General features: G+C 43.6%; 1 protein-coding gene across 2 annotated transcripts in view; it reads left to right on the top strand.

Annotated features, from left to right (window-relative positions):
* The window catches only part of RB1 (RB transcriptional corepressor 1), a 168,075-nt gene that overhangs the window by 110,842 nt on the left and 40,341 nt on the right, over positions 1-16,892 (top strand). The window lies entirely within an intron of this gene.

Raw genomic sequence — 16,892 nt, 5'->3', positions numbered from 1 at the left:
TGTGTGGTGCAGACCCCATAAAGCCATGTTCCCCTAAAATTTACAGTATGTGATATCATTGAAAAAAAAAAAAACCCTGTGTCATCTGAGGCATGTTTTGGCCCCATAGATTTTTGAGTGCCATACTGTGGAGCCATACTACATCTCAGATCTGTAATACAGCCAATTGCATGAGTCTTGATGGGACCCATTGGACCCAAGCTATCCCTCTACGAAAAACATTCGTCCAAAAAACAAGCAGGCTGTCTAGTAGTGATGTCCGTGTGCAGCTGTGCAACCCTTGTGTCAGGACTACTCGATATACTCCAAGTCGAGACATTTATCGCGCATTTTAGCTACACATCAAAATTCCTAAAATACCACAAATATTCCTTATCTAAAGCTGCAGTTTGCGTATATCATTACTTGGCACAGTTAAACATTTCACCAAATAACGGCCTAGATTCCCTAAATCTATCCTGCATTACTACTAAACAAATACTTGAAAAATGTTAGTGTGTTTTTACAATTCTTTATGCTTTATTATTTTACTGACTACTAGAAGTACTTCTACACTTACACCTCTCATTTATGTTCACGTAATGGCTGGATATTGCGATTCTTCCAATGCAAGAAAGCAACTTAAAGACTTTCAGTGAAACCCTTAGGCCTTATTTATACGGATGTAGGTTTGATCTATATACTGTCCATGTGTGTAACTGACTGCACACGGACCATCTGGGCTGGGTTCCCACATGGATTGGCCATCCCATGTGGACGAGATTTTTGACAAATCTCGTCCACAGGGCTGGCCAATACCGGGTTTAGCGGCCGCAGGCAGATCTGCTGCAGCAAATCTGGACGGAATTGCCACGGCAAATCCGCCCTGTGTGAACCCAGCCGTAGACCACTCTCACACAAACGGTCACAAAACGTTGCATCCAAAACCACAGTGTTTTTTTTTTCACGATTTTTGTCCAGTGTTTTCAGATTTAGTTACAACGTTTAACAGCGTTTTTTAACGCACCCCATCATTGTGATGAGATGCGCGAAAATAGAGCAGACCGCGCTTGAAAATCGCACCGTTAGAAATGTCGCGTTCGAGCGCTGGTGTACGGAACCCCATTGAAATCAATGGAAGCATTGTACTGCGGTTAACGCAGCATTTGAAATTCTGCGCTGCAAGCTGTGTGAGAGCCGCCTTAATGGGGTTATCCAGTTATAAACTATTGACGCACTATCATCAGGATATGTCATCAATATTAGATTGGCGGGAGTCTGTCTCACAGGACCCCCACTGATCAGCTGTTTGTTGGGCCGGAGCAATTTTGTACTGAGCTGATTTCTGCAGGAAGCAGACTGAAATAAATACGAACTTTGCCTGCAATACCAAGCCTGACCACTGCATTAAGAACAGAGCTGCCTGTGTCATTCAGAAATCAGTTCTGTGCACAAGCATACCAGCCTGATGAACAGCAGATCGATGGGGGTCCCGGTGTGACAGACCCTTCTACTATTGATGACCTGTGCTGAGGATTGCCCATCAATAGTTTTTATAAGTGGACAACCGCTTTAGGGTGTATTTACACTGGCGAGATCAATACCAGTCAGAGTTGGTAAAATTGTGATTCTGGATGCGAGCACGATATGTTTTTTTCTTAAAAATGGCATTTACACAGACATTTGTATCACATATTTCTACAATGGCTGTTGCGTATTTGTGCGTGCATGTGTGCGGTTTACTGTACTTTTCGTGCGCAAATCTTGTGCATTTGCTCACACAAGAAAGCATGCATGCTCCCATTCATTGAAATGGGTAATTAGGCTAATCCGCTCAGTAAGTGCTATCTGCATGCACAGGTAAGTATAGCTCAGACAACACACCTATGTGAATGAAGCCATTGAAATCAGTGGGTTCTATTCACCGCTTATTGCACGCGCAGAGCGCTGTGTAAATACGTCTGTGTGACGCAGGCCTAATGGTTACTATAGGACTATAAAAGTGCATAAAATGACTGCTTTGTCCCATTCTGGTAATAACCTGATTGTTGGAAGCAATGGCCTTTGACCTTGCAGATTATTTCTGTCCCTTTAGTTTGTTTTACAACTATCACATGTAAATACTTGTTGAGTCTATTTGATAACCAACTTTAAATATTTGTACTTTGCAATTCTCCATCAAAACCTTTTTTTGGCTTGCAGTTTTGTTAAATACCATTTTTTATGTCCTTTTTGCTGTCTTTTATCTCAAGTTTTTGCGGTGTTATCTTTGTTTCTTTTGAACACCGTGAAAGGAGCTGCACAGAGCACTCAAGTTCTTGGCCTTACGGCAAACGTTGTTGTGTTATCCGTACATTTAAGGCCGGCTTCACACTGGCGAGGAAATCGCGCGATTTTCTCGCGAGAGTGAGTGAAAATGCATGATTATGAAACCAATGGTTTCATTCTCATTTGGGATGTTTTTACTTCTGCTATGCTTCGTGGAAAAAAATCACAGCATCTCTTTGCTGTTTTCGATATCGCCCATTGTTTTTAATGGGGCCGGCGGCAGCAGTGCCGACCCTTATTTAAATCAATGGGAGAAGATCTCGATCCCCTGCCGCAGCTGGGGATTCCTTTAGCGCCCAATACTGATGCGAGGCTGTCGCATCCAGGGGTTTCCACATGTTCTCAATGGCGCCAGCAGCGCCGGCCCCATGGAAAGCAGTAGGAGAACATTGCGATCCCCTGCTGCGGCTGTGACAGCCTCGGTGGGGGTAAAGGATACCCCTCCAGAGATGCGAGGTTGCTTCCATGTGAAAATGCTTTGCATCCAGGGGTTTCCAGAAGTACTGCCAGGGCGATATCGGTCCATGAATCATAGTCCGATATCGCTCTCGCCAGGAACCAAAGGGGTATATTCACAGTGGATGGACACAGCGCAGTTCTCCATGGGTCCAACTGCTGCAGCCCCTAACTATCAGATCTCAACATCAAGGGAAGCTGAAGCACAACACACTCCGCCGGGAGCCAAATGAAGCTCTGGCTAGCAGGGCCAGCGTGAAAAGTATACGGATAACAGTTGTAACCACCAGGACACCGTGTAAGACATCAAGGTATACACAGTGATCATAAATATCTAGACCAGTAAGGGTGCTTTTAGATGTAACTATTCAAACCAGCAAAAGCAAAGAATAAGCATTTGGTGTAGACACAAGCCAGCGACTTACAGACAGACGAGAATCGTTTGCTTTTCATTTGCATTGTTATCAAGCTCACTGTTGACTCGCTCGCTTATGGTTCGGTTTAACAGCGATCGCTCAGTCCCTCTTTTCACTATACAGGCACTGAATGATTCTTGTTTGAACGAGCCGACGATGCATTTGTCTAAACGGGCTGCATGAGTGCGAACGAGTTATTGCGAGTTTAGCCATGACGTTGCTCAATCAAACGACAATCGGCCCGTCTAAAAGGACCCCAAGGCCACTCTCAAACTCATCACTTTTTATAGTGTTCAACGTGGCAGTTCAAACGCAGCGCTGAACTCCGTACAAGGCTTCCATTGATTTCAATGAGGCTTCGCAGACTAGCATTTCCAATACTGCGATTTTTTTCAAGTGCTGTTTTCTCTATTTTTGTGCGTTTTAAGCGCTTTTTTTTAACGCATCTCATTATCCATTACAATGATGGGGTGAGTTAAAAAAAAAACGCTGTCAAAAGCTGTAGAATGCATTAGAAAACACGCGCTCGAAATCACGGTGTGTGTCACATTTTTCAAACACCTGAGTAATAGTGGCCTAAGGGCTTAGGGCTCATGTCCACGGGCAAAATATGATTTAAGATCCGCAGCGGATCTCCCGCATGCGGATCCGCACCCCATAGGGATGCATTGACCACCCGCGGGTAGATAAATACCCGCGGATCGTCAATAAAAGGGATTTAAAAAAAAATGGAGCATGAAAAAATCTGGACCATGCTCCATTTTCGTGCGGGTCTCCCGCGGGGACGGCTCCCGCGGGCTTCTATTGAAGCCTATGGAAGCCGTCCGGATCCGCGGGAGACCTAAAATAGGAATTTAAAGTATTTACCATCCGTAGCGGACCGGGAAGGTCTCCTCTTCCTCACGGCCGCATCTTCCTTGCTTCGGCTCGGCGGATGTGCCCGGCGCATGCGCGCGGCACGTTGACGACGTGCCGGCGACGTGCCGCCGGCGTCAGGAATTCATCCGCCGGCCGAAAATGAAGATCCGGCCGTGAGGAACAGCTGACCTTCCCGGTCCGCTACGGATGGTAAATACTTTTAAATTGCTATTTTCGGCGCTCATGTCCGCGGGGCAGGAGGGACCCGCTGCAGATTCTCCATTGAGAATCTGCAGCGGATCTGATTTTCCCCGTGGACATGAGGCCTAAAGCTCCAAGATACATCCACAAGCTCTAGGCCCCCTGTCCACCGCCGAGGCGGAATATCGCATGCCGGAATTTAAATCCCATGAGCGGAGAATCGCTATGGAAGGCTTCACACAGCGCGATCCACCAGTGATTTATTGCCGGCGGATCATCGCCCGTAGACAGGCAGCCTTAAGTGTTGCTACTCCCTTACGATTTAGGTGGTACTCTCTCCATCAGTAATGGGCTTTGCTGAAAACCACATGGCCGATAACAATGAACACGGAGTTACAACTTAAATCAGAAGTTAACCTCCACATTCTAGAGCTTTAGGCAATATGATGACTGCATCTTAGGCAGCAATCGACCGCAGAGCAAATACTAATGATTAAAGGTTGGCTGTATAATTATATATGCAACAGTCACATATATATAATTATACACACACTATATATATATATATATATATATATATATATATATATATATATATATATATATATATATATATATATATATAAAATTGTTGCATTTCCTTAACCATCACCTCTTAGTGACATTTTGTCACGGTTTTCCTATTCAGTTCAATGGAGAAAAACACCTAACCTTGAAAGCAGCATGTAAAAATCCCCACCGTAGTGTTCTGTCTGTTTATAAGGCCAAGATTGGCGCAAACCTTCCACAAAAATGTCACGCACTGTGGTGTGAATTTAAGAATAGATGCAGTAAATACGTTTTAGAGAATCACCCCTTTTTCAGTTCGCGTGGTTCAGACATGGCTTCTATGGGTATTTCTGCACTACTATACATGGCCGTCTATACAGAATTCATACGAGGAACATTAATTCGGGCTGGAGGTTTAGTGGTCGGTTGACTCTGCACCAAGTATAGCCTGGAAATGTGTGTTCAAGTTTCCACTGTCCCAAAAAATATGAAGGCAACACTTCTATCTGAAGAGCTTATTCATACGGTCCGAGTAAACGGGGTGGAGTGTTTTCCAATTCAAGGCTTCATTCATCGTCGGTTACAGGCTACAGCAAACTTCCTTTCTTGATTTTGGCCTTTAACTTGCAAAGGGCAACAGCTTTACGGAGTTCTAAAGAAAAACAGAACATGTTCTGACACATTTCCCTGCTTTTCATTTCCAGTGAAGTTTCTACTTCGGCGTGCACATTGGGAAGAAGTATTAGTCTGGCGTTACGTGTTACAGAAAACAAATGACTCCATGGACGACTTCTGAAATAATAAGGCATTGAATCATTACTGGTTCTGGGCTCAGTAGAGGACAGAGGTGCCGGGGGAGGGCTTCACCCTTCTTGGATACTTCTCCGACTTTATTTTTTGTTCTCGTTACTGGACAGTAAAGTAGTTAAGTGTTTTCAGACACTAAAATATTAATGACCTACCTTTGGGATAGGTCATCAATATAGGATATCGGGAGTCCGTTACTCTGACCCACCAATAATCAGCTGTTTGAAGAGGCTGCGGCGCTCGCTTGAGCACTGCGGCCTCTTCTCAGGTATGTAACATCACGTTCATTGGCCTCCTGGCCTGAGAACAACTTGGTTCCATTCAATTGAATGCGATTGAGCTGTTCTACCAGGGACAGCTGATGGATAATGAACAGGGCCTGTTGCAGGGAGCCAAAACTCCACCTCCTGTGATCAATGGCCACACAATTTTGGCAGTAGCCTTGCTGTTTTAACAGCAAAATTGTGTGGCCCCATGTAAAAGGGCCCTTAAATGATTTTCTTGGTGATCAATTTGAGCTATCAGATATACAGTACATTGGGGGGTTCCACCATTAAACTATCAGATTTGTGGGAGTCTGACTCCTGGTATCCATGGCCTTTTGCTGTATAGCAGGCATAGCGACATACGTTTTGTAGTGGTGGTGCCTGGTATTGCATCTCATTTTCATTCATTTGGATTGGTACTGTGTTGGTACATAGGCCATGTGCCCAATGGGCATAACGTCCCAGTCCAGAGAAGATTCCGCAGTGCTCTCCCAAGCGCTGCAGCCCCTTCAAGACAACCGATGGCCATATATGAATTTATCAACAGGTGCACGCCTCTTAATTAATGAGATGCATCTCTAGTGCGCTACAGTCAGAGCTACACTAGCTATGAGCTAGCGTAAAGTTGCACTGTAGTTATAGTCCTTTTTAGGGGCCTCTGTGCCTTTCGCGTTCTCCTAAGCTCCACCCAATTTTTAGAACATTTTCGAGGGCAAAATGTTTGACGTCAGCGTTCTGGCACAAGTGAATTCATTAATCATCCCCAATGATTTTCATAGGTAGTGTTTTCTTCAATCCAGGCCAATATTAAAGAGGCTTTTTAGTGCAACATTCTAACTACTATGACCATGTTGGATACATTTGTTTTTATTGCATTTTTCAATACTACTTTCTTCTTTAAATACCATGCCTTGTTTCCTTTCCATTGAGTCGTATAACAGTATGGAGTTCGGTAATGGCCGGGGGTCACCATCTGCCTGTTTGACCCACTTCCTGAAGCCTACAACCTTGCGTCATGCCCTTCACACCACATGAGTGCTACCCTCTCCGACTACTAGCTCATCCTTCCTGGGCGCTCTCCTTCAAACCCCTATACCAATGTTACAGGGCTTCTCTGCAGTGCGTGCCAGTATAAAAGGAGGAGGAATCTTTTTTTTTTTTAGGCAGGGGTAACTTGACAGGAGTAGCGTTGGGTATGTAGTTTTGGTGTGGTGGCATTATACGGGAGCAGGAGGGGAGTACAGCTGCTATACAGCAGATGACAAAGAAGGCGCTTTAACATAGCCTCTAATCAAGATTTTCGTGAGGTGGCGGTAGGAATGAAGACGGCGAGAGTCGACGAAATAATGCAGTTGTTTTATAGAACTACTAGTTTAGGATTTCCAGGGCTTAAAAAAAAACAAAAAAAACCCAAAGTACTTCTTAAACTTTCACTTTGGAATTTTTGAGGCTGCCTAATCAGTGCCCTTTAGAGATGAGCGAACGTACTCGTTTCGAGTAATTACTCGATCGAGTACCGCTATTTTCGAGTACTTCAGTACTCGGGTGAAAAGATTCGGGGGGAGGCGTGGCGGCGCGGGGGGTAGTAGCGGGGAACAGGGGAGAGCCCTCTCTCTCTCCCTCTCCCCCCCACTCCCTGCTGCAACCCCCCCACTCACCCACGGCGCCCCCCGAATCTTTTCGCCTGAGTACGGAAGTACTCGAAAATCGCGGTGCTCGGGCGAAAAAGGGGCGTGGCCGAGTACGCTCGCTCATCTCTAGTGCCCTTGCATCCACGTGTATGGGCACCCACATCTGCATCAGGGTATACACAATCCCTTTATGTAAGCAAAATATATAAAGCTTACTTTAATCTTATTGTGCAAGGCTGCAGAATTTTTTTTACGACATTGATTGTTGAACAGACCTCAAGGACTGTGTTGTGAAATTTCAGGCCGCGGTTGATAACAAGAGTCAGTTCTAAGTTTATGGCTGTTACTTTTTGAAAAAATAACTTTGAGTCACTTGATCGTGTGTAAAAACCACAAACCACAATTCCTCTTCCAAGATTTACTTAGTTTCATCATTCTTGACATGGAATTCAGAGATCAGATATTCTCCCACCGTTTGCTAGAAACCTGCAAGTAAAGAGGTTGTCCCACAAAACAGTTATTGGTAAGGGCCCATCCTCTGGGACCACCACTGATTAAGAGAACGAGGGCCCCCTAAAGTCCCCGAATGAATGAAGCAGTGATTACAGGTCTGCACTAGCTCAATGTTCGTATCAGTGGGACTGCAGGAGCTTGTCGCTTGACTATCTCCGGCCGTCGCATGGAAATGAAAGGAGCCGTAGTCACGCATGTACACTATTGTTAACCCACGGAAATCGGGGTCCACGAGTCTCCTGAAAACTGGGAGTCCCACAAGTCGGAGGCACAGCAATCATACATTTACCATCTATCCTGTAGGTAGATGAGAAATGTTGCTTGCAAGAAAACCCTTTTCAGCTGCATGAAGGTTCATGGGGTTCCTACAGGTCTATTCACTGAATAGACCCATTGACTATAATAGGGTCCATCTGCTTTCTGCCTAGCTGACTGCATGATCTTACCAGCATTATTGGCAAGATGGTACAGCCATTGGCTGCAATGGGCACGGGATTTGAGGAAATGAGGTTACTGCATCGTGGTGCCACTGCATGTGCTGTTGTTTTATGCAGTTTTTGAAGCTAAAACCTATAGTGAATTAGAGTAGCAATATCTGAAATGTTATACTTTCTCTCCTTTTATGATCCACACCGTATTTTGGTACAAAATAGCCTCAAAAACCTCAACAAAACCTGTATGTGTACCAGCAGCATTATAGCTCTCAGCAGCTGCGCTCACAGGTGCCGCCCGGCAATTGTCTGGAAAACGTGAACGCTAGCGACTCACACCAGCGCTCAAGTAATGGCGCCCTAGTTGTAATTAATAACTAATACAATTTACAATCAAATTGCTTTTATCTGTGCTGAATTAGAAGCGTTCACAAACTAGCAAGTGGTGTGGGCATTGGCCACCGTCTGCTGTATAATATCAGAACAGCCTTAGGGCTTGTTCACACGTGTTGGGCTCCGTTAGGATTTTCCATTTCTCTGGGGGGTTTTTGGATCAGAGAAGCCGTATTAACCCCTTAAGAACCAAGCGCGGTAAATATACGGTGCTTGGTCCTGTGCTTTAATCCCAAGCGCAAAAATACGGTGCAGGGTTAAAGCCTCTGGTGCTGCAATCAAACAGGAGCAGGTCGGGTCCTCAGCTGTTGGTCACAGCTGAGAACCCGGAGGAGAAGGGAGAAGCATTTTTTTAACTGCTTCTTCCTTCTCCTTTCCTGGGTACATAGCGCTCAATGAGCGTTATCTACTAAGAAGTGGTAGTGTTTTTTCCACTACGCCAGCCGGCGGTCACGTGACCACCGGGATTCCCTGCTACAGCAGAGTTGCACTGTCCGAGCAGACCTGGATCAGCTCTGCCAGTGACTATTGTCACTTGAGGGGGATATTTCCCCTGTAACTGGGGCTCCTATGGATGCCCCAGCTACAGTGGAAAAGGGTGTAATAAAAAAAAATAAGACCATGTGAATGCCCCCCAAAGGTCTTATATGACATCATAGGGGACATAGATGGTAACAACAATAGTTACATAAATTAAGTTAAAAAAATTACAGAATGAAATTAAAATATATGCATAAAGAAGAAAATGACCTAAAGCCGATGCCAACCAAAATAGTCGCCGTATGCGCCCTGTAATCCAAAACCATACATATTATAAATCAAAACATCCGAAATAAAATGAAGAACCCATTCCCATACTTTTTAATTAGCAAATTTACGCTAAAATAAAAAAAAAAAAAAAAGGTAAATGTTAAAAAAATATATGAATTCAACCACTAAAAAAAAAAAAGGGGGGGGGGGGGGGGGAAATCAGTGCAACAGATATAAAAAAAAATAGCCCTATATGTCATGGGAAAAAAAACACAGCAAAAATAATTTTGGTAGCTGAAGGATAAAAAAATAAAGCAGTAAAATCCCTAAAAGTGTCTGGTCCTTAAGGTACAAAACAGCCTGGTCCTTAACGGGTTAATTTTTTCCCTTATTCATTTCAATGTTGTTTTTAGAAACCGGAAAGCTTTCACTTTTATTTCATTAGATTAGAATTTTTTTAAACAGAACAAATAGCGCTGCAGACCGCGCTGTTTACACAGCAACATAGTAGGTTAGGCTAAAAGAAGTCCATGTCCATCCAGTTCAGTCTGTTTAGTCAAGATTAGCTATTTTCGCCATGTTTTTTGTATTTGTTTGACATGCGCTGTGCGGGTTCAGTGATATACTTACTTATTTTTTTCTCTGGGTTATTACGAACACAGCGATACCACATATGTGCTTTTTCAATTTTCTTTTTTACATAGTAAAGAGTGCAAAGGGTTAAACACCGGGGATCAGAGGTTTGCTCAGTCCCCGGTGTTAGAGCAAGTGCCCAGCTGTCACCCGCTCTCCCTGACACGGGAGACCTGCTCAGGCTTCTCATGCAGCTGCCATGAAAAGATGGCATTGCAGAGTAGAGCCCCTTAACGGCCGCAGTCTAAAGACACATGGGTGGTCGTTAAGGGGTTAACATAATCCAGAGTGTGTGTAATATGAAAGATTGTCAGGTTAATGGTTATTTCCTGTGTTATGAGTCAAATGTCTGTTTATACCACGCCATTAATTTCTCTATCAAACTGTTCTGATATCTTGTGTGGGCAGAAGATTACATACTGCAGCTTCCTGTAAACCAGCCGCAGAAAACGCGGACAAAGGAGAATGGCACGCAGGGTTGTTTAGTCTCGTGAATTTATAGTATATTCCCGTATGTATTTATCAGCACGCTTTTGTTTAAGGAGGCTCTTGATTAATAATGTCTTTTCACCCGTCCAGAAACGGCGCCATTTTTTCTTCCATTGCCTGTATGTAGTATTGCAGTAAAGATTGGCGCTGTTTCTGGCAAAAGCTGCAACTTTTTCTAAACTTGTTCAACCACTGTAACATTTTTTATTACATTCGTTACTTGGGAAACCTTTTCTTGATTTGATCTTTTTCCTGATAGGTGCAAACCTGCTAGCTGTGCTTTTACAACTTTTGCACCTCTAATTCACAATTTCAGTGAAAAACAAGATTTCCTCTGTTTACAGTGTATATCTATAGACTAATTGGCCACTGTATTAAGCCCCATTTACACACACAGAAGATTGCTCAAAATTCGTTCAAAAGACGGGAAGAATGACAGTTTTCGCGATTATTTTCCGTAAGCTGCTAATGGGCACTAATGCACATTAGTAGTTTTATTAGCTTCATTTGCATGTAAATGACTCTCCCTTCACTGTATGCAGAGAACAGCAGGTGGTCGGTTATCTGCATACAGCTCCTTTTGTATTCAGCTGCAGTCCTTCGGCAGAACAATGTTATCAGCGCTCTTGTGGGGAATTGCAGAGTGCGGTCCCTGCTATCAGCCGTCCAGCTGAATTATGGATTTTAAACTCAACATAAAATCATCGTTCGTCCAAAAAGCAAACGATGGCAGCATTTACGCGCAACGATCCGGCTTGCGACCCTGCGTACCTGTCATTTCTCTTGTTTTCTGTACGGCTGTCTTTTTAAATGTTTTTCCTGCGCAGTCGCTAGGCGATGAAGTGGAATCCGCAACCTTTCCACAATGTCAATTGCGGATGAGCCGTGGGTTGGATGGCTTCCATTGAAGCCGTCCATGTGGACACCACCCAAAAATAGAGCGTACTGCGCTTTTTCCTCTGCTTGCAGAAGTCACACTTCGTTTTCGCGAGATTGCAGGAAAACGCTTTTCCATAGCATGCTGTGAACCGTATTTGCGGTGTGGACGCCGACCACGGATTCTGCAATGTAAATCCGGGTATGTGCCGCCGGCCTAAGAGAAACTGATAGGAAAGACACAAGTGGGAATAAGAGTGTGAAAAAATCTGCTGGTCAGGGGAATCCATGTATCTGTTGCACCATCATAATGGGAGGGTCAGAATTTGGCGCAAGCAGCGTGAATTGATGAATCCTTTCTGTCAGCTGTTTACAGCATGTCGGTATTTCCATCTAATTTTCAGCAATTGAAAAAAGCTATCATGGGCTAATATTCCCGCCGAACGATTCCAACGGCTAGTAGAATCAAAGCACCGATTTAGTTGTTGTGGTCCTCAAGCTTAAAGGAGGTCAAACGTATTAGAAGATGGGTGTTCTAATAAAGTGGCTATTCGGTGTATATCTATATGATAATGTAAGGCCAGTCTTGCACGCCGGATTTGAATTGTAGATTCTGAGATCGGCTTCTGTGCCGACAATTTGTACTAAAACGCGGGCATTGAAAGGCATACATTTTTGAATTTACCTTCACACTCGCAGATTCCGCAAGCGGAAGAAAAATCACGGCATGTTCTATTATATTGTGGAATCCACGCAGACGGACCCGCAGCCTATATGCAATTAACTTTGCTACGCGATGTTGCGAGAAATGCAAATGAAAACCCTACTGCCTGCGAAATCATATGCAATACAGTTAACCCTTTCCAATCCACTGTCTGACGTCTGAAGACATTATGATTTAACCCTTTCCAATCCAATTTGTATCCTGGTTTTCCTAGGGGGCTTACTCTTTTTCTGCCGTTATACAACGGCACTATCTGCTGGCTAAAGCCAGTACTGCATGAGGTGACACGTTGGATAGGCTCAGACAGCTCCTATACAGTAAGAGAACCCTGAAGGACGTCTTCCAACATCGGAGCTGTACAGCCTTAAGTCATAATGTCTTTAGATGTCAGACAGTGGATTGTAAAGGGTTAAGGCTGTACAGCTCCGATGTTGGCAGACGTCCGTCAGGGTTCTCGTACTGTATATTGCCAGCCTCTCTGCTGTCTGTGCCTATCCAATGTGTCACCTCATGCAGTAGTGGCTTTAGCCAGTATATAGCGCCGTTGTATAAGAGCAGAAAAAAGGTAGGCCCCCTAGGAAAACCAGGAGACAAATTGGATTTGAAAGGGTTAAGTGTCACATGCAGGTTCACCGGCCGGGCTCACAGCCAGAATCTGCTGCGGGCCTCCAGCATACGCAATCCAACCCTGAGCCCGGCCCAACTCCCTCATGTAAAACCATATAGAAGATGAAGCTCATTCAGACCCAACGATTCTTGCTCAAAATTCGTTCAAAGCCATCTTTTGAGCGAGAGTCGTTGGGTCTACATGCACGGACATTGTGCAGTTTTCGTGCACGAGTCGTTCATCATTCAATTCTAGTTTTCTTGAATTGAGCGATGAACTCTTATCAGTGGTGTACAGGCTGTTAACACAGTCGGCAGCGCTGATAAGATCCTTATAGCGAAAGTGGCAAGCACACAATTATGGGGGTTAAAATGTAAATAATTACACGAAAAGAAGTTCCTACCAGCAAACAATAATTCACGAACACAAAACTGCTACAATGGCAACCTAACATTGGAAATCTAAATCTAGCATGGTGCATACCGCCCCTCAGAACGTGGCTGCGCCCAGAGGATGGGTCATCAGTTGAAAGAAGAGCAGAAAACCCCCTCAAGTGTGTTTTAAAAATGCAGCATTTAGAGGAAATGACTGGAGTGAAATCCGTGGTGAAAATCTACAGTGTAAATGGACTGCAAATGTAAAAAGCGCATCACCAGTCAATCTACACATCTGGATTTCTCCTCTTTGTGTGGATGAGGAGCTTCTCTTCACATCTCATCTTCAGCTTTTTAATGTACAGTGATGCCAGCGAGAGTTAAATCCCTGAATTGACTGACCCGTCCCTCTGAGGCATGCGTGCATCATAACGCAGCAGACCCTTATTCACTGGATTCACGTACAGGAAATGTTACTGCAGACGGTTGTGACATAAAACAGCTCGCCTCCAACCAGTAGAGACCGGTATCACTTCCTGATGACCCACGGGCTACGTATTTTAGATGCATAAACAGTAGAGCCAAGTGGGCATGTTATCTGTTCTAATCCCGTAAATTAGCAGTCTGAAATCTGACAAACAGGATGTTTAGATAAATTGTGGTCTTTTATTATATATATATATATATATATGTATAATATATGTATATATATATGTATGTATATATATGTATATGTATGTGTGTGTGTATACATACATACATACATACATACATACATACATACATACATACATACATACATACATACATACACACACACACTCTGTATATCTTTTCTTGGAGTCTGACATGTTGCCAAGGATTGACCAGTTTCTTGTGATAAACCATGAAGAGACTATTGCAAGGAATGGAGCAAATCTACCATCTCTCATCCTGGACTGTGGTTGCTGACGTCTTCGGCTATCCTCCGGATACGCAGCCAACAAAGTTCCTATCGTCTTGTTCGCTAGTCGCCATAGGTACAGCGCGACCTCGAAACTGACCTAGTCACAGCTTGCCCCTGACCTTCCACAAACAAACTGGTCACACAGCACATGCAAATCAGAAAAACGTGCGCTTCCATAGAATACTCTCCGCGACCATTATTGCTGGAATGTGACAATTGTCCATGTAATGACTGAACGAGAATTGTTCATTCATTTAGTTTCCAGCTCCATTCCTGCAGCGCTGTGGGCAATGCCAGCGATGCGATACTCCTGTGTTACAGCACAAGACCGAACATCACTGAGACAGGTATCTGGCATCGTTTGCCCAAACAGTGCGTCCCGTGTAAATGGACTATAAACCCTGTAATCTCAGCAGTGAGAAAACTTTGCAGATAAACTAGGCCCCATTCATCAAAACTGTTTTACCAGTAAAGGCCCATTTACACACAAAGATAATCTTTCAAAGGTCTGAAAGATTTGCGATCTATTTGCATAAAGTGTTAATGGTCATTAACACGTTATCTTCATTTGCATGTAAAGGGGCCTACAGGAGCTGTTTGCAGAGCCCAGCATGTGATTAATCACAGGCCCAGCTGGGCACACAGCTGCATTCTCTCCACAGTTGCCAGTAGATTACAATGTTATCTGCCAACTCCTGTGGAGATAACAGCATATGCTCTATTGAGAGATACTTTAAGTTCATCTTAAAATCGTGGTTCAGACGAAAACTGCACGATGCCCGCGTTTACATGTAACGATAATCGCTCGTTTTCGGTCGTTTGAGTTTTGAGCGATAATCATTACATGTAAATGGGCCCTAAGACTATCCTTGTTGCCCATAGCAACTAATCAACTCCGATTTCATTTCTGATACCTGGTAAAATGAAAGCCTCGCTCTGATTTGTTGCTCTGGACAACCAGGGTGGTCCTACATTACCTTCTCCGGCAATGTGAACCACACACTGGCACCAGTGCCCCCTGGCAAACAATACACCCACAGCAGGAAACAAGGCATGAGTCATTTATAAACGCTAGACTCCTGATAATGAGGTCAGTTCTACACAAATTACCAGCCAAAATAAGGGTAGTGCTTGTCGTGAAACACCCTGTATAATACATGTCTGTCAGCTGGATGACACCCGCCTGCATTCACCGTCTGGGTCATAATTCCCTTGCAGTGTGTGGCATCGGGCATGCTCTAACACGAACTCAGACACGGTTTCCATCCATGACGGTGTTATCTGTTTGTCTGTATTCACTGTATATGTATTTCATCAGTCTACAGTGGAGATCTCTGAAACACCAAATATATATATATATATATATTCATGGTCCATAGTCATCTTTGTTAGTTATTTTGAGGAGGCCTGATCATTGGCCCAGCGCTTACAGATTACAAACTGTCACATGTGCGGTGCCATACCAAACTTTCCAACACATTTGGGAAAATTTATAATGAAATGGCCAACCTTTTTAACCCTTTCACGTCCCAAGGTATGGCTTGATAGGCTTGCCTGTCGGAATGTGGTATAATGTAATAGTATGGTTTGGCAATCAAATGATCACAAGTTCTAGGCCTGTATTGGGAAAAAAAAGGTGAAGGTGAGTAAAAAAAAAAAAAGGTTTTATTAATGAATAGAAAAAATAAAAGATAATAAAAGTTTTTAAAAAAAGAACTATTTTCTCATATTTAGATAAACAAGAACAAAAACACATTTATCGCTGTGTCCATAAAAGTCCAATCTGTCAAAGCAACTTATTATTTATCCCGCATGGGGAACATCATCTGGAAAAAAAAAAATCTCCAGAATTTTTGCTCGCTCTGTCTCCAAGAATAAGCTACCAAAAAGCCATATGAATTGCCAAATGCTAGCAATAGAAACTAAAGGACGTCCGGCAAAAAAACGAGCCATCAGACAACTGTATCGATGGAAAAATAAAGTTATGGATGGCAGAAAATAAATATTTTTTTTTCCCCCGAAGAAATGTTATTTTCTCAAAGCAGTCCAGCAAAATAAAACTTAAATCTGGTATCGTAGTACTCGTACTGACCCGTAGAATAAAGCTTATCAGGTCATTTTTGCCACAGTGTGTACCCAAACCCCACCACCCAAAAGTTGCACTTTTTTCTGTTTCACTCCATTTCTTAAAAGCTTTTAGTAAGTTTTTATGATATGCTTTAGATACAACAAGCCCCAGACAGCGACATTGATAGATAAATAAGAGAGTGGGGAGGAAAAAACAAAAAGGTGTTAAGTACTCTGCGGCTCTAGACTTCACTACAAAGAGGGCAGCGCATTAAATCTGCTATACTTTATATATGATCCACTGACCCATTCATTCCACTGCACAAGAGACTGTGTGACATCACGGATCTACAGATGATGAGCGGTGTTTCTAGCCAAATGTGTTCTCCATAGGGTGCTTCTACACGGGGCGCTCTGTCGGGCAACAGATTCCAGACAGGCCATCACAACAATAATCCTTTCTGCTTTTTAAGGCTGATTGAGGCACAACGATTTTCTCAAAAATGGTTCAAAGCCGTCTTTTGAGTGAGACTCGTCCTGTCTAACTGCACTGACATCGTGCAGTTTTTGTTAAGCCGTCACTGATCGTTCCCTTTTT

The sequence above is a fragment of the Eleutherodactylus coqui genome, chromosome 1, assembly GCF_035609145.1.
Source record: "Eleutherodactylus coqui strain aEleCoq1 chromosome 1, aEleCoq1.hap1, whole genome shotgun sequence".
NCBI lineage: Eukaryota > Metazoa > Chordata > Amphibia > Anura > Eleutherodactylidae > Eleutherodactylus > Eleutherodactylus coqui.
This window is presented reverse-complemented; position numbering and strand designations above follow the sequence as displayed.